The sequence below is a fragment of the Canis lupus genome, chromosome 1, assembly GCF_048164855.1.
Source record: "Canis lupus baileyi chromosome 1, mCanLup2.hap1, whole genome shotgun sequence".
Classification (NCBI taxonomy): domain Eukaryota; kingdom Metazoa; phylum Chordata; class Mammalia; order Carnivora; family Canidae; genus Canis; species Canis lupus.
Window position 1 is genome coordinate 8,688,105 of NC_132838.1, and position 25,080 is coordinate 8,713,184.

Below are 25,080 nucleotides of genomic sequence, written 5' to 3' on the forward strand. Positions count from 1 at the left end.
GGCACCAGAAGGGGGAGCAAAGGAGGCTGAGGAGAACAGAAGGTGGAGAGAGGGGAGGCGGAGGCAGAAAGGGTTCAAGAGCTCCAAATGTGCAGGTATAAAATTAGTCATGGGATGTAGTAAGCAGCATGGTGACTAGAGTTGGTGATACTATACTGTATATCTGAAAATTGCTAAGAGAGTAGATTTTTTAAAAAAAATATTTTTATTTATTTGACAGAGAGAGAACACAAATAGGCAAAGGGAGACGAAGAAGCAGGCTCCCCACGGAGCAGGGATCCTGATGTGAGGCTTGATCCTAGGACTCCAGGATCACAATCCGGGCTGAAGGCAGACACTTAACCAACTGAGCCACCCAGGTGCCCCCAGAGAGTAGATCTTACCAGTTCTCATCACAAGAAGAAAGTTCCGGAACTATGGATGATGAGGATGTTAACTGGACTTATTGCGGTGATCACTTTACAGGATGTACAGATATCGAATCATTATGCAGTACATCTGAAACTGATAGAATGCTGTATGACAATCATATCTTATTTTTTTTCACAAAAGGAGCAAAATCAGAGCAGGTGCCCAGAGAGCTCCTGTCATCGTTAAGGGAAGCTGACGACAAACGTGGTGAGAATGGAAATAAGGAGAATCAGACACAGGTATTTTGAAAAGTGAATTGATGGAGTGAGAACAATGAGCTAGAAAGAAATGAGGATCCTCTGACTCCAGCACCTTCCTGAGATAAATAAAACTGACTCGTTTATAGAATTGGAAGGAACAGGAGAAAAGGGAGGCAAAGGTTGTGAGTAACCACAAACTCGGGGTGAGCACACTCTCACCACTCTGCCTTCTGCACTTACAGTGGCAACAAACGAGGCCCTTTCCTAAGTATTGCCTTGATGAGCGAGAATTATTGATCGACCGTATCGACACTGTGGAGTTAAAATAAATTGTGTGGAACAGCCCGGGTGTCTCAGTGGTTTAGCGCCGCCTTCAGCCCAGGGCCTGATCCTGGAGACCCAGGATCAAATCCTATGTCAGGCTCCCTGCATGGAGCCTGCTTCTGCCTGTGTCTTTGCCTTTCTCTCTCTCTCTCTCTCTCTCTCTCTCTCTCTCTCTGTCTCTCATGAATAAATAAATAAAATCTTTTTAAAAATAAATAAAATAAATTGTGTGGACTGCACACAAACGCTACCATGAGAGAGAAATTACTACAAGGAAAACTTAGTAAAAAGAAAAACAAATTTTTTTTCCTAAGAATCTCCTGGCCACAGGGGGTCAGTGTTGCTTCGAAGCAAAAATGACCCTAAATCCCTAAGGGGGTAGAAAGGTCTTAAAGATGAATTATTCCATTTTCTTCAAAAACAACATGTTTTGATACATCTGATTTTTAGACTTACTGAATGACAGATGGTTACAGCATGTTAGAAAATTTCAACTTGTTAAAAAAAACAAACTTGTTAAAAATATATATTTCATGCAAAAATGAACTTGGATCCTCACCATTCAAAAGCGTTAAGAGAAATTAAGAGAGGGGAGAAATATATATATATATATATGTAAAACAACACATGCATCCTCTCTGATACTTCTACGTGTTCAATATGAGTGTGCAATTTAGCCCAGAGCTCAGTGCCAAGGAAAAATAAAACCGTGTCTTTACTCTCTGACTGAAGAGGTCAGACGCACGCTCATGTACATATTTAAAGTGAGATTTTAAAATTAAAGCAATCCTTGTAAGTTGGCAAGGTAAGAGATGCAAATAACCATCCCATCAAGTCAACCTTTATGTGGATTGTTTTAAAGCAGTAGTATACAGATTATTTCTCTGCCTCTCCTGCCACGCATTAGCACATTTACCACTTGGTAAAGATACAAAAAGAAAAAAGCTCTATTGACCCTACATATGGGGAAAAAAAAAAGAAAAGAGTATTTAGTATATATGTGCAATGGGATATTGCTCAGAAATTTTAAAAAAGGAATGAAATCTTGCCATTTGCAATGACACAGATATACCTAGAGGGTAGAATGCTAAGTGGGGTAAGCCAGTTAGAGAAAGTCAAATACCATGTGATTTCACTCATGTGTCAAAGTTAAGAAATAAATGAGCAAAGGTCAAAAAAAAAAAAATAGAGTTGAACCTAGAAGCAGACTCTCAACTCTAGAGAACAAACTGAGGGTCACCAGAGGGGAGAGGATTGGGGGGTGGGTGGGTGAACTAGGTGATGGGGATGAAGGGGGGCACCTATGATGAGCACCAGGTGATGTATCCAAGTGTTGAGTCACTATATTGTACACCTGAAACTAATATTACACTTAACTGGAATTTCAATAAAAACTCACAAAAAGAAAAATAAAAGAGAAGATGTACTGTAGACAATGAAGCAGAGATTAGTATTGGCTAAATTTCCATTTGAAGAGTAGAGTTCGCAGAGGTGTGAAGGAGGGAAGGAGAGCTAGACCAGCTTGAACGTAGGGCAAAAATCACAACTAACCTGTTGAGAAAATCCCACAGAAGGCTGGAGGCCAGTTTTCAGATGTGTGGTGACATCTTGATTCGTCCTCATTGCCCCAGTTCCACTCTCCCCTGAAACATCTGGATAATCATTCATGCGTTGCTCTGGACAAAGAAATGGACACAACCAGAAGGATTCCAGCTCTTGCGAAGCTGTGTTAAATGAGTAACCGGGCTCGGGAATATGCGATCTCCCATCCTGATAGAGTCTCTGAAAGCAAAGAGCAGAGTGACCAGACAAGACCTCCCAGAGGAGGGGACATTCCAGTGGAGATCTGAGGTCTGCAGACCGTGGGGACCGCGAGCTGTGTGTCGGTGTTTCGGGTCATGGATGCCGCATGGTGAGTGCGAAGGGAAGAAATTCATGGGTCTGCTGGCCCAACAGCAGTGGGGAAACCAAAGAATGGAAGGAATCATGACCCAATTGGCATTTTCTAAATTTGTACTGGATGACACAGAGAAGTACCAAGTAATGTATCACTGACTGTGTCGGGTCACGTACATAAAATAACACCCATCGAGTGTTGTGACTTTACTGGTCATGGAAGCGAAACTATATCCAGCCCAATGCTTTTAAATTTTAATAAAGAAGAGATTAACAGGTGATTATTCCCTTACAATTCTGATTGTATATCTATTGTTCAAAGTCTCTGTTGCTTTTTTTTTTCTCCTGGGAGTATTCATGGGAAATGAACAAATAGAATCCAAAAATAGTCATCTCCAATTTCATTTCCATTCTATGGGAGCATTTTCAACAACATGCAGACTGCGATAAGAGTATCTGCCTCAGCCAGGCAACCCACGGGAGGAATGATGGATCTGCGGATACTTCTAAGTCTTAATAAACATCCGAGGTCTAAAATGCCCTAGATGGGCAGAGCTGCTCTCCTCAGCTGGTTCTGGACTTTCCAATGAACGCAGTGTACCTGGGCAAGCTGGTTTCCATCTGGAAGAACCGGATGATCAACTCTTGTGGGTAGAATCTTGAGTGAATTGATTTCAAAAGGTGTCAGGTGCCAGGTGGAGATTACAGGAGACTACAGGTGTGGAGGTTTGAGAAACACGGTTAAATTATAGAACACAGTGATAAAAAGGCAGTTAACTATAATGGCTATAACTTTCCCATAAAATAGTTTGACAGAGAGCCCCATGATGTCTCTATTCTAAGGAAAAGCCCGAGGATTTTTGACTTCTCTCGTTCGTGATTGTTGTAGGAACAAAGGATAATGGTTGTAAACGGCTTTGAACAAATATTTAAAAGCACAATGCAAAAACAAGACAATGTTGTAATTACTTATGATTTTCTTTTATGAGTCACTTGTTGCAATTTGTTATAACTATAAACTTTAAGCACAAATATCCTACAATGATAACAAATTTCATATTATATAGTAGTAGTATTACATTGCTTATTTTTAGTCGTCATCAAAGAAACAAATGCTAAAAATTGCCTTTAAAGATTTTTTTAGACTATAGCTATTTTGATTTCATCCCAAACCCTGAAATCCAGCTTTTGAAGGATGGGATCATGGCGTGTGTGTTTTTACAACTCCCTAGATGATTTTATTTATTTATTCATGAGAGACACAGAGACACAGGCTAGAGGGAGAAGCAGGCTCCATGCAGGGTCTCTAGGGTCAAGCCCTGGGCCAAAGGTGGTGCTAAACCACTGAGCCACCCAAGCTGCCCATCTGCACTGCTTTGATGAATGCAGGTAAGAGTGCGACTGTAGTAGTCAAATAAATATGATTCATTTTAAATTGAGATTTTAAAAATACAACAACCTTTATAAATTAGCAAGGTAAGAAAATGCAAATAATCTGCCCATGAATGAATCCATACCTTTATAGTACATATTTTTTAAAAGCAGTAATATAGAGACCATTTCTTTGCTTCTCTGGCCACTCATTTACTTCAGTGTCTCTGTCCCCCAGAAACCTGGACTTCTCCAGAAGGCATCTGTCTCACAGATAATCAAGGACATATATCCCAAGCTGTCCTCTCTCTGGCTCCTCTCCAAAGCTCAGGTGCTGTATAAAGACTCTTTGTTGCCAGTGGTGCCCTGTCCAGGGAGGTCAGCTGGGGACCCAGAGGCCAGTGCCCAGTGTGCTGGCATCTCCCCTGAGCCAGTCAAGCATGGCTGAGATCTTAGTGTACCCGCCAATGCTGTGGTGAGCATGCGCTCTTACATGCACACTTACACACACACCTACACTCACACTCCATGCACTCACATACCCACCCCAGCACACACACCTAGGTCACGCTTCTGGAATGGTTCCCCAAAATTGCTTCTTTCTGCTTCCAGTGGCACTCCCAGATTTGTACAACTAGTGCTGTCTAGGTTCAGTCCCCAGATGTGAGGCCCTCACCTGGAAAGCAGATGTGTGGAAAGGCAGGAGAGCATCTGAGAGTAACAGGATGAGGGTGGAACTGGAGGCCGAGTGACAGGCCGGAGTCAAAATTCTTTCTCCATGAATCTACAATCCAGGGCATTTCTATCATATCAGGTTTGGCTCAACTCTCTTCTCCCTTAGTTTCTGGAGCTGCACACTAGAGAAAGCTTTTCCAAGGGGTCCGCAGAAATGCTTGTCATCTAGCTTGACTACAGGTTAGGTTCAGGCCGTGAGCTATCACCGTCGGTCCCAGAGTCCTTGGTTTGCTGTGGGAGAAAAATCTAACAGGCCAGAAATAGCACAAGGAAAACCAAGAAAAGGCTAGTTTTATTGACAATTAAACACAAATGTGTTTAGAATACATTTAGAAAGAGCTGTTCCGATGTTTATCTTCTATTCTCCATGGAAGTGTGCTCAATCTATGGTGTTAGTCCTCACCCTCCTTCCTCCATCCAAGAACAGCCGGACCACTGCTCTGGAAAATGACCCAGCCCTATGTTGGTCCATTAAGCAAACCTGTCGTTAAAGGCTTCTTTGTCAAAGCTGGTCCTTCCCAAGGTGACTGTACGTCCTGTGAATGCACCCACGTCAGACACCACTGGTCAGGCAAAGCCTTGGTACTTACCCCTGATTGATGTAGAAGAACAAACTCTCAGATGGCATCCACTGGTGTGGAATAGGGGAGGGTGGAGCTCCGGTTCCAGATAAGTATCAGAAATGCCTGTTACCTGGCAGATCTCACTGTCACGATAGTTCTGAACCAGGCTTATGCGATGTCACAATTAGCATCATTTCCTAGGCTGTGAGATTCACACAAGTATACATTTTCATTTAGGGAGAAGAGAAAGAGAGCTATATTTTGGTCCAGTAACTCCCTCATGTGGCTATAAGTCAAGGAAGATGCAAACACATCATCTCAAACAGCTTTAAAAAAAGAAATCTTTCTTTTGAAACAATTTAGGACTTACAGAAAAGTGGCAATAATAGTACAAAGAATACCCAGATAGCCTTCAAGTGGAATCCCAAATATGGACATCTTATCACATTTGCCCTATCATTCTCTCTGTCTTAATATGAACAGTACATTTTTTTTTCTGAATATTTGGAAAGTAAGCTGTAGACATAATGACCACCCCTACTCCTAAATACTTCAGTCTTACTAACCACACTACAATTTTCAAAAGCAGGGAAGGAGCATTGATACAACACTATTATCTATTCTAGGGATCTTATAACAGCTTTGCCAATTGTCACACTAATGTCCTATGCAGCAAAAGAAAAGGAAACGGAAGTTTAAGGCTTCGGGTAGAGCCACCACAGCTCTGAGATTCTTCCCAGTAACAGGGTAGATAAGAACTATTAGGACTCAGAATACCATAGTCCTGGTTTAAAACATCTCTTGGTATTTAGGCCTTGGACCCCCTGCTGAATCAACATTCTTTTTTTTTTTTTTTTTTTTTTGACAGAGAGAGAGAGACAGAGAGAACAGGGTTTGGTGCAAAGTGACAGAGGAGGCAGGAGAGAATCTCAAGCAGGCTCCACGCCCAGTACAGAACCTGATCTCAGGTCTCTGAGATCATGACCTGAACCAAAATCAAGAGTTGGATGCTTAACCGACTGAGCCACCCGGGTGTCCCTGGATCAGCATACTCAATTGCAGAGTAAGAAACAGACACAGAGAATGTTGATTATGTGCCTTCTATTTCTTCTCTGTGTCTCCTTTGACAAATGTAATTGATCGTGACAACACCTTCCTGATGCCTGGTACACCCAAGGCACCATCTTTGGGGCAGGGAGATACAAGGTTAAATAGAATACAGTCTCAACACCCCTGTGAATCAAAATGACAGCAGCTAAGTTTGAATAGTGCTAAAAAAAGGGGTGGGGGAAGGAGAGAGACAACAGATTATTGAGTTCCTACTGTTTGGTGGATGCCATATCAAATGATTTTTATACATACCTCATTTAATTTTTACACACATGGTGAGACTGGCTTTATGTTTCCTGTTTCATAGATGAGGAAATTGAGGCTCATAAAATAAACCTGCCCAGGGCCTCCACTCAGTGAGACACAGAGCCGTAACCTGAACCTGCCTCCAAAGCTGTGCTGGCCTCCCGGAAAGTAAGCGGTGGGAACAGATCATGTGGAGCAACAGGGAGGGAGACAGTGAGTTGGTGGAGGGCAGGGAGTCTTCCACTGGAGCACAGGCTGCAGGACAGATAGGACTTTGAGAGCAAATTTGAAAAGCACGGTCCAGGGGCACCTGGATGGCTCAGTCAGTGGAGCGTGTGACTCTTGATCTGCGGGTCGTGGGTTCAAGCCCCATGTTAGGTTTGGAGATTACTTAAAAAACAAAATCCTTACAACAACAAAATGAAAATGCAATCTAGACAGAGGGGAAAGCCGGTGGCTGTACGGTCCTACACTGTGACTTGGCAAAACAGCCAAATTAGGTTCCCATGAACAGAGGAAACAGCTTCTCAGGAGTCTGAGTCTGCCCAAAGGGCACTGCAGCAGGTCGGAGAGCTGGAACAGATAATTCACACCCTGAGGCAGGAAACAGCTTCTCCCCTGGACACAGTGGTTAGTAAGCCTTCTTTTCTCCACAAAGTGCTTTCTGATTTTTTTTTTTTTAATAAGGTAGACTCACCCATTTAAGGTAAAGAGTATAAGATAGTACTGGGAGGACTTTTTCAAATTCAATATTTCTTCAGGGTGCCAGTCTGTTAAGTGTAGACAGAAGCAAGGAGCTGGGACTTACCAGCCTTCAGTGCATTGGTCAAGCTACAGACTGCACAGTTTCCAGGGAAGCTATCTGGTTGGGTTGACATCTCCATTTCACTTCCCTCTCTCCATGCTTGTGAGCACTGTCTACCATTGTTTCTGGGTACAGTGCTCACTTATTAAGTTGCTAAAATTATGAATGAGTAACTAGCAAGTTTTTAAAAGTCATGCACCACGTTATATAGGTAGCAGGAGAACCCCAGTTTAGTAGGTGCCTGAAATCATTTTGCCATAAATTCTCCATGCAGAGAGTTGTAGACTTACTTATATGGTCCAATTATAGAAATAATGTAATCTTTAAAAAAAATAAAGGTTGGGGCACCTGGGTGGCTCAGTGGTTGGGCATCTGCCGTTGGCTCAGGTCATGATCTGGGGGTCCTGGGATCGAGTCCCGCAGGACTGCCTATGTCTCTGCCTCTCTCTGTGTGTCTCTCATGAATAAATCAATAAAATCTTAAAAAAATATATAAATAAAAATCATCTTTGAGAAAAATCATGATTAATAGTATAGGCTTTAGAATCAGATGACTTTAATTTGGTTTAATTTGCTTCTTCAGTCATCAACTGGGTGACGTTGAACAAGTTACTTCCATAGGCCTCAGTTTAAAATATTGGAATAATAATGGCATCTACCATGAACTTATTTATTTTTTCCCAAAGATTATTTATTTATTTATTTATTCATGAGAGACAGAGAGAGAGAGAGAGACAGGCAGAAGGAAAAGCAGGCTCCATGCAAGGAGCCTGATGTGGGACTCAATCCCAGGGCTCCAGGATCACAACCCGGGCTGAAGGCAGGCGCCAAACTGCTGAGCCACCCAGGGATCCCCACCTACCATGAATTTAATATAGCTCTTAAAAGTAATAACGAATCATTCCATGTATCTTAGCTGATATTACTGTTAGACCCTCAACATCAACCACCGGTATTGTTCTTATGCATATTTATTGTTTTTATTGGCCTTCCAGAGAAAACCATGGTCCCTATGCTGTGGCCGGCACTACATTGGAAATTATATTGACAGGTGTAGTCAAAATAAAAAGAATCTTGTGATGTTTCTTTTTATAAAGCTGTAATTAGAGGTGGGTTTTTCTGGTCTGCTTTTTCATGGACCAAAGGATAATCATTGTTTTCAGTCCTGCTACAAAGTTGTTTTAATGACCACTGTCATGTGGCTGTGCAATACTTTAACAAGCAGACTCTGCTCAGTACACAAGAAGAATCCAGTAAACATTGAAAGACTGAGTTGGAACATTAGCCAAATAAATACACTTGAAATAGTCAAGGGTATTCTCCTCGGGGCGCCTGGGTGGCTCAGTCGGTTAAGCGGCTGCCTTCTGCTCTGGTAATGATCCCCGGGTCCTGGGATCGAGTCCCACCGTCGGGCTCCCTGCTGGAGGGGGGAGTCTGCTTCCCTCTCTCCCTCGGCCCCTTCCCCGACTCATGCTCGCTTGCTCTCTCTTTCTCAAATAAATAAATAAAATCTTAAAAAAAAACAAAGGATTTCCCTATAATGTACTGAAAAATCTAAAGTGCTTACCCTTTTAGTGAAAGATATTTATTTGGGCTTCTATGTGACCAGCAATAACTAGTTGTCTATAATTTGGGAAAGAAGAGCCCCCAAGCACCACCATCTCAAATGAATGACAAACAGAAGCCTCTCTCTAAAGGATTCCTACTGCAAATTTACAATAGAGCTTGCAGCCACGTGAACTGAATGATCTCTACAACATTTTAAAATAACATTTTTTTCTTGTAACAAGGTAATAACCTCTATACCTAGAAAACACAGACAATGAAATATACAAAAATAATACGTCAATTATAACATTACCACATGCTGGATAGAACCACAATTAATTTAGCTATTTTGTATAACATGTCAGTCTGGTCTGCTCTGTGTGTGTGTGTGTGTGTGTGTGTGTGTGTGTGTGTATTTTTAACTCATCCTTCAGGGCACATGTTACAAAACTAGAGGTTATTCACTTAACAATGTAGCATTAATGTCCTATAGTGACTGTAACAAATTACCATAGACCTGATGACACAACACAAATTTATTATGCTAACAGTTCTGGAGGTCAAAAGTCAGAAATGGATCTGCTGGCCTGAAATCAAGGTGTCAGCAGAGCCGTCCGTGTTCCCTTCTGGAGGCTCTAGGAGAAAATCTTTCTTGCATTTTCCAGCTTCTCTAAGCTGCCATGGTCCTCAGCTTGTGTTCCCTTCCGTCTTCCAAGCCAGCGACCGTCACCGGAGCCTCTCTCACACTGCCTCACTCTGATTTGGACTTTCCTGCCTCCCTCTTTCCCTTATAAAGACTCTTGTATTACAGGGGCCCCACTCAGATAATTCAGAATAATCTTCCCAACTCCTGTTCAACTAATGAGCAGCCTTAGTTCTATCTGAAACCTTAACTGCCCTTTACCACATGACAGAACAGATGCACAGGTTCCAGGAACAGAAATGGATGCTTTTGGGGAGAAACATTATTCTTCCCACTGCAAATACATTCTGAGTATCCTCGTGGGCCTTAAATATTCCTCTGTTCCATCATTTGTAATCCCTATGGCGCGTTTTATTGTATGGATATACCACAAACCATTGTATCATTTTCCTACAATGAAGATATATAAGTTGCTATTGTTCGCAGTTCCTGGACAATAAAAAATAGAAGTTATAGTTTTAAATAAGACTATAACTTCTATATATATATATATATTTATACATTAGTATTTCTGAGAAGGCAGTGGTTGAGTTTCTTATCAGTTTACGCTTCCACCACGCGGGTGTGAGCTGCTCTTTCCCAATGCCCTCACAGACACTGACCATTAGCATTCCTTTTCAATCTCTGCCAAATGGAAAATTACTTTCCACTTTTATCTGTTTTTTTTTTTTTTTTGGATTCTATTGAGATTGAATATGTTTTCAGACTTATGTTGGCCACCCCAGGTTCTTCATTTGTGCAGTGCGTGCCAATCAATGGTGAACTCTTGTTAAGTCTGTAATCATGTCAGCAACTTTGACAATGAGACTTTGTGGGAGGTACCTTCGTTTTTACTGAAATCCCTAGACTTATGATGTTATTAAAGCGCCCGCATTGCTCCTGCATTGCTGCATCCAAGAAAGCTCCACTTGTCCTCTCCGGGTACGACACAATTCCCAGGCCCTCTGTCACTGATGCAGTGAGTCATTTAATACCAAGTGGCAAGATGGGTGCCGAGTGCCTGGGCTCCAAGCCAATCAACGCTGAATGCAAACCCTCTCAAGATGACTCTTCCTCCTTCTTCATGTGAACTTTGCCTCCTTAGGTCTTTCACTAGTGTGTTGGTGCAATGAGCAGTTAGGGCTGTATTTCTAAACTGTAGAGAATTCCTGCTGCCTGATGTCTAGATTTGCTGCAACTCTCATCCAGCATGTTATAACCAAACCTTATTTTAGGAGCTGTTCTTATGCTTTCTTATATTAATCATTAATATTTAGTGTCCTTTGTTTACTATTCTTTTTTTTTTAAGATTTTATTTATTTATTCATGAGAGACACACAGAGAGAGGCAGAGACACAGGCAGAGGGAGAAGCAGGCTCCATACAGGGAGCCTGACATGGGACTTGATCCGGGGACTCCAGGATCACACCCTGGGCCAAAGGCAGGAGCCAAACTGCTGAGCCACCCAGGGATCCCCTTGTTTACCGTTCTTACATACATTTCAGAAAACTAAACAATTCCTATGCAGGGAGCTACACTGCACAAATATGACACTGACCAGTGTAACTGACACAAAGAAAGAATCTTCAAGATGCTTCATTAGTTCATTCAGGCATGGCGAACACATCCATGTCATTTTTGTAGATTTTATATTTTTGTACCTCTTTCTCTTCACATTTACTTATCCAAAATTGGAGGGTAGGGCGGGGGCAGATAGAGAAATGTAAAAAAAACAAAAATCAAAAAACAAAACACAGTGTGTCTCCTCATATGAAACACATCTCAATGTTAAAACAAATGAAAGAATATTGTGTGATTTCCAGGAAAATGTCAATAATGCCTGGATGAATTTGAACAAATACCAAAAGACCCAGAAATGGTTATATCCCAACTAGAGGCAAGTATTCTACTGTAAGTTAGGGGAGGGAAAAAATCTGGCTGCAGCCAGGGATCGAGGACAAGTCTGGGTCCCCAACCCTCCGTATCACCAAGGTTTGTTTGTCCTGAGCTGTGATGAATCCTGTTCCTCTGGTTTTAGGGGTTTTGTTTTGGAAGTCACCCTGCATTTTGACCATTCAAAGAATGCAGTAAACACAGCATGCCCCAATTTTGTGTTCATGGCTGATATCCTATCAATATTTGAATGTCGTCTAACACTGGTTTTCAGAATTTGGATAGGCCAGACGTGAACTCTAACCAGGGACCCAAGGTGCCTTGCAGGCTGCAGAGCTCAGGGGTCAAGTGCAGACATGGAGTCAGCCTGCCTGGGGTGCCCTGGCTGCCGGGTGGTAGCAGTGTGACCAGGCTCCTGCACTTGTACTTCCTCATCTGAAAATCAGAGAACAGTGTTGACTTCCTCACAGTATTTCCAGAATTAAGTAAGTGCATCATGTTGAGTATTTCATCTGTCAGTTAAAAAAAAAAGTTAAAAAAACAAAAAGCAGCAGTGAAAATTAGCAGCTTCTCTTATAATTCAGGAACTAAATGGCCAAAGGCAAGAGAGTTCCACTTTGGCTTTCAGACAAGATAAAGGCTCTAAAGATGGTAAAATATTTCCTCAATCTGCCTATCTCAGGCCACAAGCATGTATGTGAAACTCCAAATTAGAATTCAGGAAATGGTCTAAATCTGTGAATTCAGCCCCTATTTGTATGAGTGTTGAAAACTTATTAAGATGACTTAATATATCGATTGTTCGAATTAGAATTAACAGTGGCTTTATCATGATTTGATCTCATGATTATTCCTCATGGAATAATCCCCATGATTATTCCTACCTACCATCAACTCTTCTTAATGACATTTACTCAATATCGAATCCATAGCCTTAGTCCTGGCTCCTAAATTGAGGTTATTATTAACCTAAGTAACAGTCTTTAAATGAAAATGGGACTATATATTTTCATTATCTCAGTACATAGATCATTCAGTTGCAATGTTACCAAAAGTCCATAAAATATGTACTTACCCCATGAGAAGTGGCTTTCCCTTAGAAAATCCGTCCCATTTCTCAGTACTTGGTCCACATCTGAATCCTTTTCTCATATAAATCAAAAACACTCATCCATTATTGGATCTTTTACCTGTGAAACCATTTCTGAATCCATGTTTCTAGTAGCTTTAAGTACTAAGAAGTTAATTTCTCGACCATTCCATCCAAACCTAGGAACACTTCAGTAGATCCATGAATGACATACTCAACCAGCATTTGCTGAGCACCTGCCATGTTTTGAACCCTCCTCTAGGAAGTGCATAGATGCCAAAAGAAGAGGCCTACATGATCACACTTGAGGGCTTCACAGTCTCTTAGGTGATGCAGAAATGTGAATCAGGAAGGGCATCCTTAGTGGAAGGGAACCAGCTGTTCAGGCTCTACGTACATAGTCAACAGCTCTGAGATAGAGCTTCTCGAAGACTTTGTAACACAAGTAACATAAGTGTTGTCCTCAATATGGGACAACAGCATATACAGTCTCCACCAGTTTATGGAGGTGATCCCCCTTATCACTCACCGCAGTTGTCCCCTCTCATGCCTCCAAACAGCTCAGAGCATATCTGCAAAGAGGTTCCTCTGATAATGCAGTAAGCCCTTGCCTTCTGCTTCCACGGCGGCCACCGCCACTTTGTTCCCCAGAAGAAATGTTGCTTTACTTCTCTAAAAGCGAATGAGGAAAAATGTCACTGCTGGCTAATAAACTCTGTTTTCACACCATTGCCATGAGTGCCAGGGGAAAAGAATTTGAGAAGAAAGCCAGAGTTTTTCCTGACCAACCCACCTAGGATTGGGTCGTAGTGCCTACTGAGAAAGAGGAGGGAGTTCAGTGTTCAGGAATAGCCAGTTTTATCCAGATCCAGGCAGGTGAGGGCCTAGACATCTGGAATACCACATCATTAACTCTGGAGCCAAAGCTGGAGAAGGAACCCTTTCTCTGCATCTTAGTATCTCCTCCATAACAAGACGATAATAAAACACTTATTTATGTCAAAAGGAAGCTACTTAGAAAAACTGGCTTACTGCCTAGACAGGTCTTTGAACACACTCCGTGCTTATGAGCAGTGTAACCCGTCATGTTTGGTTAAAGGCTCCTCCCTCTGACAGGCCACCCACTGGGCCTGGTAGCAAAGTTGCAGGGAATTCTCAAAAGCTAGTGCAGCAGACCACACTGCCAGGGGTGTGAGTCTCTACGGCCATGCAAAGATAATGACAGAAAACAAGTCCTTGAAAGTGGTACATTTTGCATTAGATGGGAACTGATAAATGCCAAATTTTTTAATGTTTCTTTTAAAAAATTATTTATTTATTCATGAGAGACACAGAGAGAGAGAGGCAGGGACATAGGCAGAGGGAGAAGCAGGCTCCACATACAGGGAGTCTGATGCAGGACTCGATCCCAGGGCCCCAGGATCCCACCCTGAGCTGAAGGTAGATGCTCTTCCACTGAGTCACCCACCCAGGCGTCCCATTAAAATGTTTCTGAATATAACATCAGAGCCTCTAGACATCTCCTGCAGAAAAACTCTGTCATTTACGGGAAGACGACATCAACCAGAGGGAAACAATGACAATACTACTCCTACAGGGGTGTATGGCTCACCATGTGCCACACGCTCATGCACACTTGGTGATTTCTCTAATTCAAGTAGTCCTCCAGGTAGCCCGAGGAGGCCAGAACTGTAATGATTCCCTTTTCCATAGAAGGTCACTAAGGCTCTAGGTTAATAGAAACTCGAGATGTTTATGTCCAGACCACCAAGAGAGAGAGCAGAAGGGGATCAGAAGATAGCAGTATGGCCAGAACCACCAATGTGCAGTGTCACATGCTTCAGGCCAATTGATGGGGAGGACACTTAAATGATTAAAACATTGCATTTATTCCCTAGGATATTCCTAAATAAACTACTTTTCTTCAAATACAAATAGAAACCTAGGGAAGCCTGGGTGCTCAGCGGTTGAGCGCCTGCCTTTGGCAAGGCTATATACAGTTCTAGCTATTCAGTCAGACGCTCGTCCTGGGCTCCTGAGTGGCTCAGCCGACTGTTGATTTTAGCTCAGGTCCTGAGCTCAGGGTCATAAGATGAGCCCCGTGTTGGGCTCCAGACTCAATGAGGAGTCTGCTTGGGAGTCTCTCCTCCTGCCCTCCCCCCGCCCTGCACTCTCTCTCTCTAAGAATAATTAAATAAATAAAATCTTCATAGCCCAGGCATTGCTGGGTGTGTGTATGTGACTCAGTCCATAACCAGTGACTTACTTCGGAGAGGTTCTCCTACATAATCTAGATGAGCCTGATTCACTCGGTTGAAAGACCTTCAGAACAGGACTGAGGCTTCCCTGAAGAAGACATTCTGGCTGGGGACAATAGCTGCAGAATGTTCCAGAATTCCCAGCTTGCCCTGTGGATTTTGGGTGTGACCAGCCAGCCCCACAATCGCATAACCCAATTCCTTGCAATAAAATCTCATACTGTCTCCTACTGGTCCTGCTTTCCTGGTTGAACCCGTTTACTCTGAGATAGTTCTCAAAATGCTCCCCGTAATGAGTGTATGACAACGAGTTAGCGGGAGGATACTGGGCATGTATTAGAGTTAGTATCACAAAGTGAGCTTTTAAGTGGTTTTGAAATTTTCCCTGCATTCTTGTTTACTGATGAACTTACAGTCTCTCTGAGGAAGGACTCAGAAAATCACCTTGCTAAGCCGAAGTAAGCTTTAAATTAAAGTTCCTTTGAAATCATTCTGAACAAATTCTGAATGAATAGTCCTAATAAAGTTCCAGAAAGTGAAAAGAGAGGGGAGACTCGTTCACTCCGATAGAAAGCACACAGTAAGGCACACACGTCTCTGAGAGGGCACCTACTTAAATCCCTACAGAAACATCAAACAGCATTACTTAATCAATAGCACAGAATATTCGAACAGCGTGAAGGCAGTGCCAGCGGCATCCTGAACACTTTGAGCTTTGTGACCTTGGGCAAGTCCCTCAGCATCTCTGCATCTCCAGCTCCTGGGCCATAAAATAGGGACTCGAACGGTGCCTGCCTCATAGGACTATCACGGTGACTGGGCAGTTAATATTCTGGAGGCTTAGCAGGACGCCAGCATGTGGTACGCAGCTTTTATTTGTGGGTTTGGGAAGCTGGCAAGGACTTCAGAGAGGAGCTGGTGCTAGAAAGACTTGCATTAGGCGCAGAGCACGAGGTCCACTCCTGAGTGAGGGGGAAACTGGTTTGAGCAGAGCTTAGAGGCAGGACAGAGGAAAGCTCCTGATGTTGACCCTAATTAAACCAGCCTGGTGGTCCTTATTAGAAACCCCAGGAGCGCCAGATTGTGGTCAAAACCAAGTCCAGGGCAGCCCGGGTGGCTTAGCGGTTAGTGCCGCCTTCAGCCCAGGGCCTGATCCTGGAGATTCAGGATCGAGTCCCACGTTGGCCTCCCTGCATAGAGCCTGCTTCTCCCTCTGCCTGTGTCTCTGCCTCTCTCTCTCTCTCTCATGAATAAATAAATAAATAATAATAAAAAAAACAAGTCCAGATGCTAAGTCTGTGATACCATATCTGAGACACCTTTAAAACTAACTATACCTTAGGTTTCTCAGAAGAATTTTATGGCTACACGAGCTGACGAAAATGTTAAATGAAGACTAACAGGCCTTTTTAAAGCAGGATTCCCCTCTGTTAGGAGATGGACGCTCAACGTATGGATGTGCTGCCAGCAGGATGCCACAGGCAGCAGCGCCCCAAATGGGCCACCGCACCCTCTTGCTCCGGAGCACCTGCCAGGAGCACCGGTGAGAGGTGCCCCTTTCTGCAGACACCAGCTGTGTGAACTGGATTTTCTGAATTCTTGCTGCCCTGCTATCCGGGGTCCTGCTGACACCAGCTCACCTTTCCCACAGGGGCCAGCCAAGCCAGAGCGCAGCCTCCCATCTCCTCTAGGAGGTCCTCACACCCCAGGAGGCTGCATTGCTTTGCCCTAATCATCCCAGGGTCAGGTACCAGACAGCTAGGCATGGCCTCTGCACCCCCCAGAGCCCGCTAAAATTATTCAACCAACAAATTCTAAGCCTGCTTACCCCGCCTTGCCTTGCCTTTCCTGAGGAAACCACCATAAAGGCTGCTGCCCACACTCTGCCATTGCTCTCACTGGCCCCAGACCCACCCTGTGGCTTCCCAGTGGGGCCCTGCACCGCACGGCAGGCCCCTCCTCTGGACAACTGTAACTCATTATCTTTTCAACAGCGATTGCTGATTTGTTGGCCTCATCACACCCAAATCATCACAAAACCCACATTGCAAAGCACCCGTGTTGGGGCGCCCAGGTGGCTTAGTCGGTTGAGCGTCTGACTCTTGGCTTCAGCTCGGATCATGATCTCAGGGTGGTGGGATTGAGCCCTGCGTCAGGCTCTGTGTGCAGTCGCCTTCGGGTTCTTTCCCTCTCTCCCTCTGCCTCTCCCCACTCCCGCTCCCTCTCTCCTTAAAATGAACACATAAAACCTTTTAAAAATAAAAATAAGTCATGAAACATTGGCAATGAAGGGCTTTAAAGGCTTTTAAGCAGAAGAGTCACATTATTATGTTTTAGAAGCATCTGTCTTAAGCATTACCTCTGTACCTCTGCACCACATTCCAAATCTCTGGAGCCCTGGGAAGCTCAAAACCAACCTGAACGTTTAACTGAGAGATGCAGAGGGGTCAGGAGAACCCAAACTTTCACCTCTAGACATCCTGATAAACTCGATGCGTCTTTGGGAGCACAGAGGATCACGTGAAGAGCTGTCCCTTACCCCAGCCTGGATCCCCTGGGACTGCGGGCAGGAAAGGCGATGGACTGCCAGCCAGCTGCAGCTTTGTCTCTGTGTGTAGATAATTCTAGAGGTTACAGCAAGGCAAGCAAGACTTGTGATTCACCCAAACTTTTCAACTGGAGATACACAAAAGGAATTAAGAAACTGATCCTGTCTTGACACGCTGACCTCAATTTTTTTTTCATCTACAATATAAGGGATGGCAGGGGGTTTGAATCTGTTACTTCGTAAAGGACCTTCTAGCTCCGAAAGTCGGATTCAAAATTACTCTACTGAGCTACTAATTGCAGCAAATTTTATAATCCTATAAAATTGCTCTAAGTCATAAAAAAGATTGATGCAAAATTTTTCCATCTCTATGCACTTTTTTTCCCCTTTTCTCTACTGTGCCCGTTCCCCAAAGTGCACTTCTGTTTTGTTAGTTACAATTACCCTACTATTTATTGTGAGCCAATTAAAATAAATATTTCACTTTGGAAAAGGAAATGTACTTTTTTTCCCCTAGGCCGGTGCCAACCTTCATTCCACACCTTGCCCATCACTTAACCAACTGTAAGCTTTATCTGCACTTGGAAAAGGCATTAGGGAATGAATGACTCATTGCCCCACCAAAGCTCTTTGAGGTTCAGAGGACACAGGCTGCATCCCCTCCCCCCAGGGGCAGCACTTGACAGAGCTCTGAATGGGAACTGCAATGACCTTGCTTGAAAGTAAGGAAATGAATCATAGGGCTTGACCAAAACTTACTAGTTCTGTCTCCAAATTAAGGAACAATGATAGAACTGATGGTTGCCTGATAAGCAAATTGAGGTGAAGAGTGGAAGACAGAAGTACATTCGCTTTGTATCTTCTGAAGAGAGAACTTTGCAACTTGAAAGACCTGCCTGTCATTTCTTCTCAGGTGGGATCTCAGTGAGTCCTTGTATGTGAAACGTCACGTTTGAAACAGGTGATGTGGGATCCCTGGGTGGCGCAGCGGTTTGGCGCCTGCCTTTGGCCCAGGGCGCGATCCTGGAGACCCGGGATCGAATCCCATGTCGGGCTCCTGGTGCATGGAGCCTGCTTCTCCCTCTGCCTGTGTCTCTGCCTCTCTCACTCTCTCTCTCTCTCTCTCTCTCTGTGACTATCATAAATTTAAAAAAAAAAAAAAAAAGGTTATCTAAAAAAAAAAAAAATGAAACAGGTGATGTTTCAAATCAGTATCTTTAAGCCATGAGTATCTTTAGTCATTAAATATGGAGGGAGTCCTGAATCCATTGGCCATGCTGTTTTTCCAATAAGGATAATAGAAACCCGGGTGCTACTGGGTTGTAAGAAAGCTACCAAAGGTGCATGATCCTTGCTTTGAAAGGTATGTGTGCAAAGGAGGAAAAAGGCCCTACGGTTGGTAGCATTAATCTTGCGTAAGCAGGCCAGGATCGGAGCGTACAATCGGATGAAGAAAGCAAATAGCAAATGAAAAGATGATTGACATTTAGCTTGGATTATCAGTCGTGAGGAGAAGCAAAAGCAGTAATGAAGTAGAAGAGATTTGCTCCATTCCTCAGCAGTGTGGAGAAGCAGGTATAAATGATAGCAGGGACACCAGGAAAGGTGGAGTATGGATTTCCTATTTTCTGGACACTAGTGCTAGAAAAATTATGTCTGTGGAAGCGTCCAACTATTGCACTCAATGTAATCATTCCTATTCTCCTGTAGAAACTGCTGTAGGTATTCATTCAATATGTATTTATTGAACTTCTTACCTATATGCAACCGAACTAATAACCACATACTATCTATAGAGATAAATCTTGCTTTTAAGAAATTTGCTCTTTTTTAAAAAAAAGATTTTATTTATTCATCTGAGAGAGAGAGAGAGGCAGAGAGAGAGGGAGATGCAGACTCCTCGCTGAGCTGGGAACCCAACGTCAGGCTCGATCCAAGAACCTAGAGATCATGACCTGAGCTGAAGGCAGATGCTGAACCATCTGAGCCACCCAAGTGCCCCAAGAAGTTTGCTATTAAGGAAGGAAATGGGTGATGACAGCTGACTGTAATCACAGTGCTGCTGAAGTCCAAACAAAAAGAACAAGGGAAAAAATATTATTACCAAAGACTCTTCTGAAGATAAGACTGAAGCTCAGCTTTAACAAATGGATTCAATTTTGACAGGCAAACGGAGGAAGAATATTCTAGAAGGGTGAAACAGAGAAGTAAAGGCATTCCTTAAGAGGGTTTACAAAACCATTTTAAATATGATCTCCCCTTAAATGCCCTGTCGTCCTGTTCATAATTATTTGGGTGTTATCTTCAGTGGGGGAAGTCCTGCATGCTCGGCACATCTGTACATCCTTCCGAGCCAGCTCCAGGGAAGAGGGAATCTATTGCCCCTTCAGATAAATGTGTCACCACTTGGATTCCAGCATCCCTAGCCGTCTCTCAGACCTCAGGAAACTAGATGCCATCACGTCAAGTGTTTGCTTTATTGGTCAAGGGAAATTAGCTCTTCAATTTCAAGCTTGAGGGTCCTGGGCGGAGTTGTGTCTTAGAAGATGTATTGTGGTGTGTGGCATCACCTGAATGAGCAATGGCCAAACGGAATGATTCAGACACCGCTTCGTGGACTCAGCTGGGGCAAGCACACTCCATCCCAGCAGGACTTCTTCGGGTAGCATGCCTGACACCTCAGGAGCTGCTCTTGATGGAAATCTCACATACAAATGAACCAATGATCACTGCTAGTGAAATATTAAAATAAAACCTGGGAAGGTTTTGGAGATTACTTTCTTTCACTGGAATGGCAACACTTTCTCGCCCTCTGAATGTGCAATGATTCGTTTTCCAAAGCTCCCAAGTAGTTGTCCCAAAGTACATCAGATAGATTTTAAAGACATACTCTGTACGTTGCAGCTATACCTGGAGGGAGGTGTTATGAGGGGGCGGTTCCACTTTTTATTTTCCACATTCTGACTTGTTTGAATTCCTTACAGGGTGCATACATGTTTCATGCTATATGCATATACTTTTTTGCATTCAGAAAAGTAACCTTCACAGGTTGAGAACTTCCCAATTTGTCATTCTACGTAAAGCAACCTCTTTTGACATCTCCAGGTGCATGTGTGCCACGTGTGTATTTTGTCGACCTCATGATGCCGTGCACTTGATAAATGCCCAGGAAGTATTCATGAAATAAAATAATCAAGAAGTAAGGAACATTTATGTCTCAGCACCAGGAAGGTGTAGGGAGGCCTGCCCCTCAGTCTCACTGTCACCCAGCTGAGCTCTGGCTAAAACCAACAGCAAATGAGGGAAGAAGAAACAACAGAGTGGCTACACCCTGCACCCCTCATGGATCATGGGGTCCTGCCGGGAGCCTGGGCCTTTAGCTGCCTGCTGGTCTCCACCTGTGCCTTCCTGCCGGCCTCTGCCACAGTCCCCCGGCTGCCTTGTCCTCATCACCTGACGGTCAACCAGGATCACAGCCCCAGTGGCTGCCGGGCAGAGTGAAGGTGGCCCCAGGTGGAGTGCACTGAAGCACGGTTTCAAATGTCACACGCTGCCAGCACACCTGCCCGGCCTCCTGGGAGATGGTCCCCCAGGTGTGAGAAGGCTCGCCCCCCGCATTAGACTGCTTTGGTAAAGAGTCACCTGAGCACTGGCTATTTTTATTCACAACTTGGGCTCAAAACTAAGCTAGACCTGATTAGGCAATGATGTCCAGGGTAGAAAGAGTTTGCCTTCTGGTGAGTCTGAGATTAAGACCCTTCACAGGAAAAAAATAAAATAAAATAAAATAAATAAAATAAAATAAAATAAAATAAAATAAAATAAAATAAAATAAAATAAAATAAAATACCCTTCATGGGGACGGGTTGCTCCATCTGTGGAGCCCATCTCGTACTCCTGGGGGAAGAATAGCCACAGGCTGCAAGACTCCCATTACAGGGACACGAGTGCAATCCCTGCTGTACCCCATCCTGGGAGTAGATTGAAGAGGATCCCAAGTAGAGGACGGGGAAGACTCACACCAGCTTCGGCCTCTAGAATGTTCCTTGACTCCAACATCACTAAGTCAATCTGCTGCTTTGTCCAGGACAACCGGATGGAGCCCAGTGACTCCAGTCCCTGGTAGGGTTTGGGTATGAAAATCTAGAAACAACCCTACGTGTCCCAAGGTCTTGAGAAAGAGGTGCCATTGACCCTTTACCAATGGACTCTTCTCTTCTGGTATCCGCAGGTGCTCCAGATCCAGCCTTCCAAGGGCAAGGTCCTGTCACCTCATCCTTACCTTGAACCATGTATTCAGGACCTGGTCTGTGTCTGCATCTTTTCAGGTGGTACCTTAAGGTTTTTAAATGTGAGCCCACAGACCAGCCTGGAGTGGAGGGAGGGCTGGGGGAGGGGGGGAGGCTGAGGCTGGGAGTGAGGCTGGCCCTGAAGCCCTGAATTGGAGCATGAGTCTGGGGAATCCACTGACCAGCTCAGGGAGTAAGTGCAAGATGAATGAAATGTGTCCATTTCTTTTTCTTTTTTCTTTCCCACCTCGTTACTACTTGCTAAGCTTCATGTGTGACCAGGAAAGATAGAAAATACTGACTATCCCATTTTTATCTGTTTTTCGTTCCCGTGAATTTAAGTGCCCAGATTGGGACAAAGTCTAAGCAGGAAGAGTCTGCATCCTGACAACCCCCATCCCCCAGGTGGCCTTCACTTTCTGTTCCTATTTCCATTTTACTCTTTCAACTCCACTTTCACCAGAGACTTCCTGTTCCCTCAGTCCCTCTCCAAGTAAAAACAGGTAAATTTTATATTCTTGAGTGAAACTTATTATCTGAAAGATTTTCCCTTTGCCTCTTAAGTTATAATATTATAAACCAAATACTGTTAAGGAAAGGTTATCACTGATACTGTCTTCGGGTTAAGACTAGTTCAAAAGGCTAAGTCCATGGTTGTTTCAATTTGTCAGCAATTTGAAAGTAAGTATAAAGTAATCAGAAGAAATATCTAGAGAGTAGTGTTTTACTCATGAGACCTCCCCCCAGCCATGGGATGCCCACTGTCTCCAGAAACCTGCCTCAGAGCCACCTGTCTGTGGAGGGGGGACTCCGATGCTCTGCTTTTAACACCTGACAGCCACCCCATGAGGATGACGTGGAGAGCAGTGGCTGTGATGGGTATGCTAAAACTCGACAGATATTAAGGGCACCTGGGTGGCTCAGTCTATGAAGCATCTGCCTTCAGCTCAGGTCATGATCTCAGGGTCCTAGGAAGGAGCCCCATATTGGGTTCCCTGCTCACCAAGGAGCCTGTTTCTCCTTCTCCCCCCCGCCCCCACTTGTGCTCTCTCTTGCTCATTCTCTCCTTCAAATAAAGAAACAAAATTTAAAAAAAAAAAAAGAATAGGGGCAGCCCGGGTGGCTCAGCGGTTTAGCACTGCCTTCGGCCCAGAGCATGATCCTGGGGACCCGGGATTGAGTCCCACGTCGGGCTCCCTGCATGGAGCCTCCTTCTCCCTCTGTCTCTGCCTCTCTGTCTCTCTCTCCCTCCCTCCCTCCCTCTCTCTCTGTGTCTCTCATAAATAAATAAAATTTTTTTAAAAAAGAAAAAAGAAAAAAAATTTACAGACATTAGATGAGCAACAAAACTAAGAGAAAAAAAAATATGGTTTTGATCTAAGCATATGAGATTAAGACCAGTATTAACTATAATCATTTACTTAACATTTGCTAGCAATTTGAAACTAAATGAAGTGTCCTTACCCAGATGAATCATGCTATCAAACCTACTCATCATTTTACCCTTAAATCCACAGTATCACTTGATGGATTGAAGGAACTACTAAAAAAATTAATCGCTTGGAAGAAGGAAGTGTTAGGCAAAAAAGCTGGAAAAAAATGAGAGGGAGAGTCTGATGAAGTAGGGTTCATCTAAACACAGTGTCATGGAGACAGGACTTTAGCCAATGAAGTCTTGTAGCTAATTCACTCACCCATTCATCCCATAATGATTGACTGGTTGTCTGTTGGTGCTCCATGAGTCAGACAGACGAAATCAAATTGGCATTTTAGCAAGATGACAGGCTACCCCATGGAAATAGGATTGAAAGGGGCAAGGTTGGCAGCAGGAAGCATCAGAGGCCGCGGCAGTAAATCCTGATCAGAGATTATATAAACCTGAATGACCTGATGACTTAGAAGGAAATTGGCAAATTCAAGGGGCGGGTATTTGGGAGGTAGAATTTCAAGAAACACTTCTTAAAATCAAAGTTGTAATCACGGTAGTTAAAATTAATAAGTATTTACTGTATGGCTTTACACTCTCATCTAAGAGGAGTTAGAACTAAAGCAGTTAGGAGTGTGCATTCAGATCTGAACTGCCCCCCTAGCTCTGTGACCTTGAAAAGTTCTTAACCTCTCTCTGCCTCAGTTTCCTTGATGGTTTAATAAGAATTAAATGAGTTCATATATGTCCCTGTCCTCATGCACTTTGGCATCTAGTCATCTAGCACATCCTTTCTCTGACCTCAGGATCAACCAATTCCCCTTCCCAGGAGGCAGATACACCAGACCATGGATCCTCCTTTACGCCATAACTGGTCGTTTTGAATCTGTGTTATCCCCAAGGGCATAAGTCAGATCCTGGCACATCCTCTAAGGAATTAATTGTGAAGTGGCGCCAGGTCGGTTAAGCAGTTCCTCTAACCACACCAGGCCCCTGCCATCACTTAGGGGAGCCCTTCTTGTGTATTCCTAACAACCTTGTGTGATGAGGCAATTAGAATGTCACTACACAGACATCAGTTTAACTTTATAAAGATTATTTCATTACACTGGTATGATTTGCTTCATATTTATGTTTTGTATAGTATTTTAGCAGCAGAGTCTGCCTCTTGATAACTTCCCAATGTTAGCAAGAAATTATTCCAGGCTCAGCCCTACTATAGGTATTCCATGTCGAAACAGGTCAGTAGAAAAGAAAAGCTCTGGAAGTCTGGGGTGCCCTTTGCACTTCCCACGTCCCATCTGAGCCTTGCTACTACACTTATACTTACAAGCATCCTCTTGCACAGTTAAATGGGAATGTTTCGGGGATCCCTGGGTGGCTCAGCGGTTTAGCGCCTGCCTTTGGCCCAGGGCGCGATCCTAGAGTCCCGCCCGGGATCAAGTCCCACGTCAGGCTCCTGGCATGGAGCCTGCTTCTCCCTCCTCCTGTGTCTCTGACTTTCTCTCTCTCTCTCTCTCTCTGTCTATCATAAATAAATAAATAAATAAATAAATAAATAAATAAATAAATCTTTTTAAAAATAAATAAATAAATAAATGGGAATGTTCCAAGTATTTCCCTCAGGAGATTAATTATATAAAGCCTAATTAATCACATTTTAGATTTGATTTTTAGTACATTTT

At 43.6% G+C, this 25,080-nt stretch overlaps 1 long non-coding RNA gene across 3 annotated transcripts; it reads right to left on the bottom strand.

Moving 5' to 3' along the window:
• Nucleotides 1–223: 223 nt before the first annotated feature.
• On the bottom strand, nt 224–15,249 carry LOC140630363 (uncharacterized). Of its 3 annotated transcripts, none has more exons than XR_012028133.1 (6): nt 15,141–15,249; nt 13,404–13,546; nt 4,879–5,702; nt 3,433–3,543; nt 2,487–2,717; nt 224–504 (listed from the first exon to the last, which is right to left on the bottom strand). It is a non-coding gene; the product is annotated as an uncharacterized lncRNA (long non-coding RNA). The 3 variants fall into 3 exon arrangements; XR_012028134.1 differs by having other exon boundaries at nt 2,487–2,611; nt 12,860–13,546; XR_012028132.1 differs by having other exon boundaries at nt 12,860–13,546.
• Nucleotides 15,250–25,080: the final 9,831 nt, after the last annotated feature.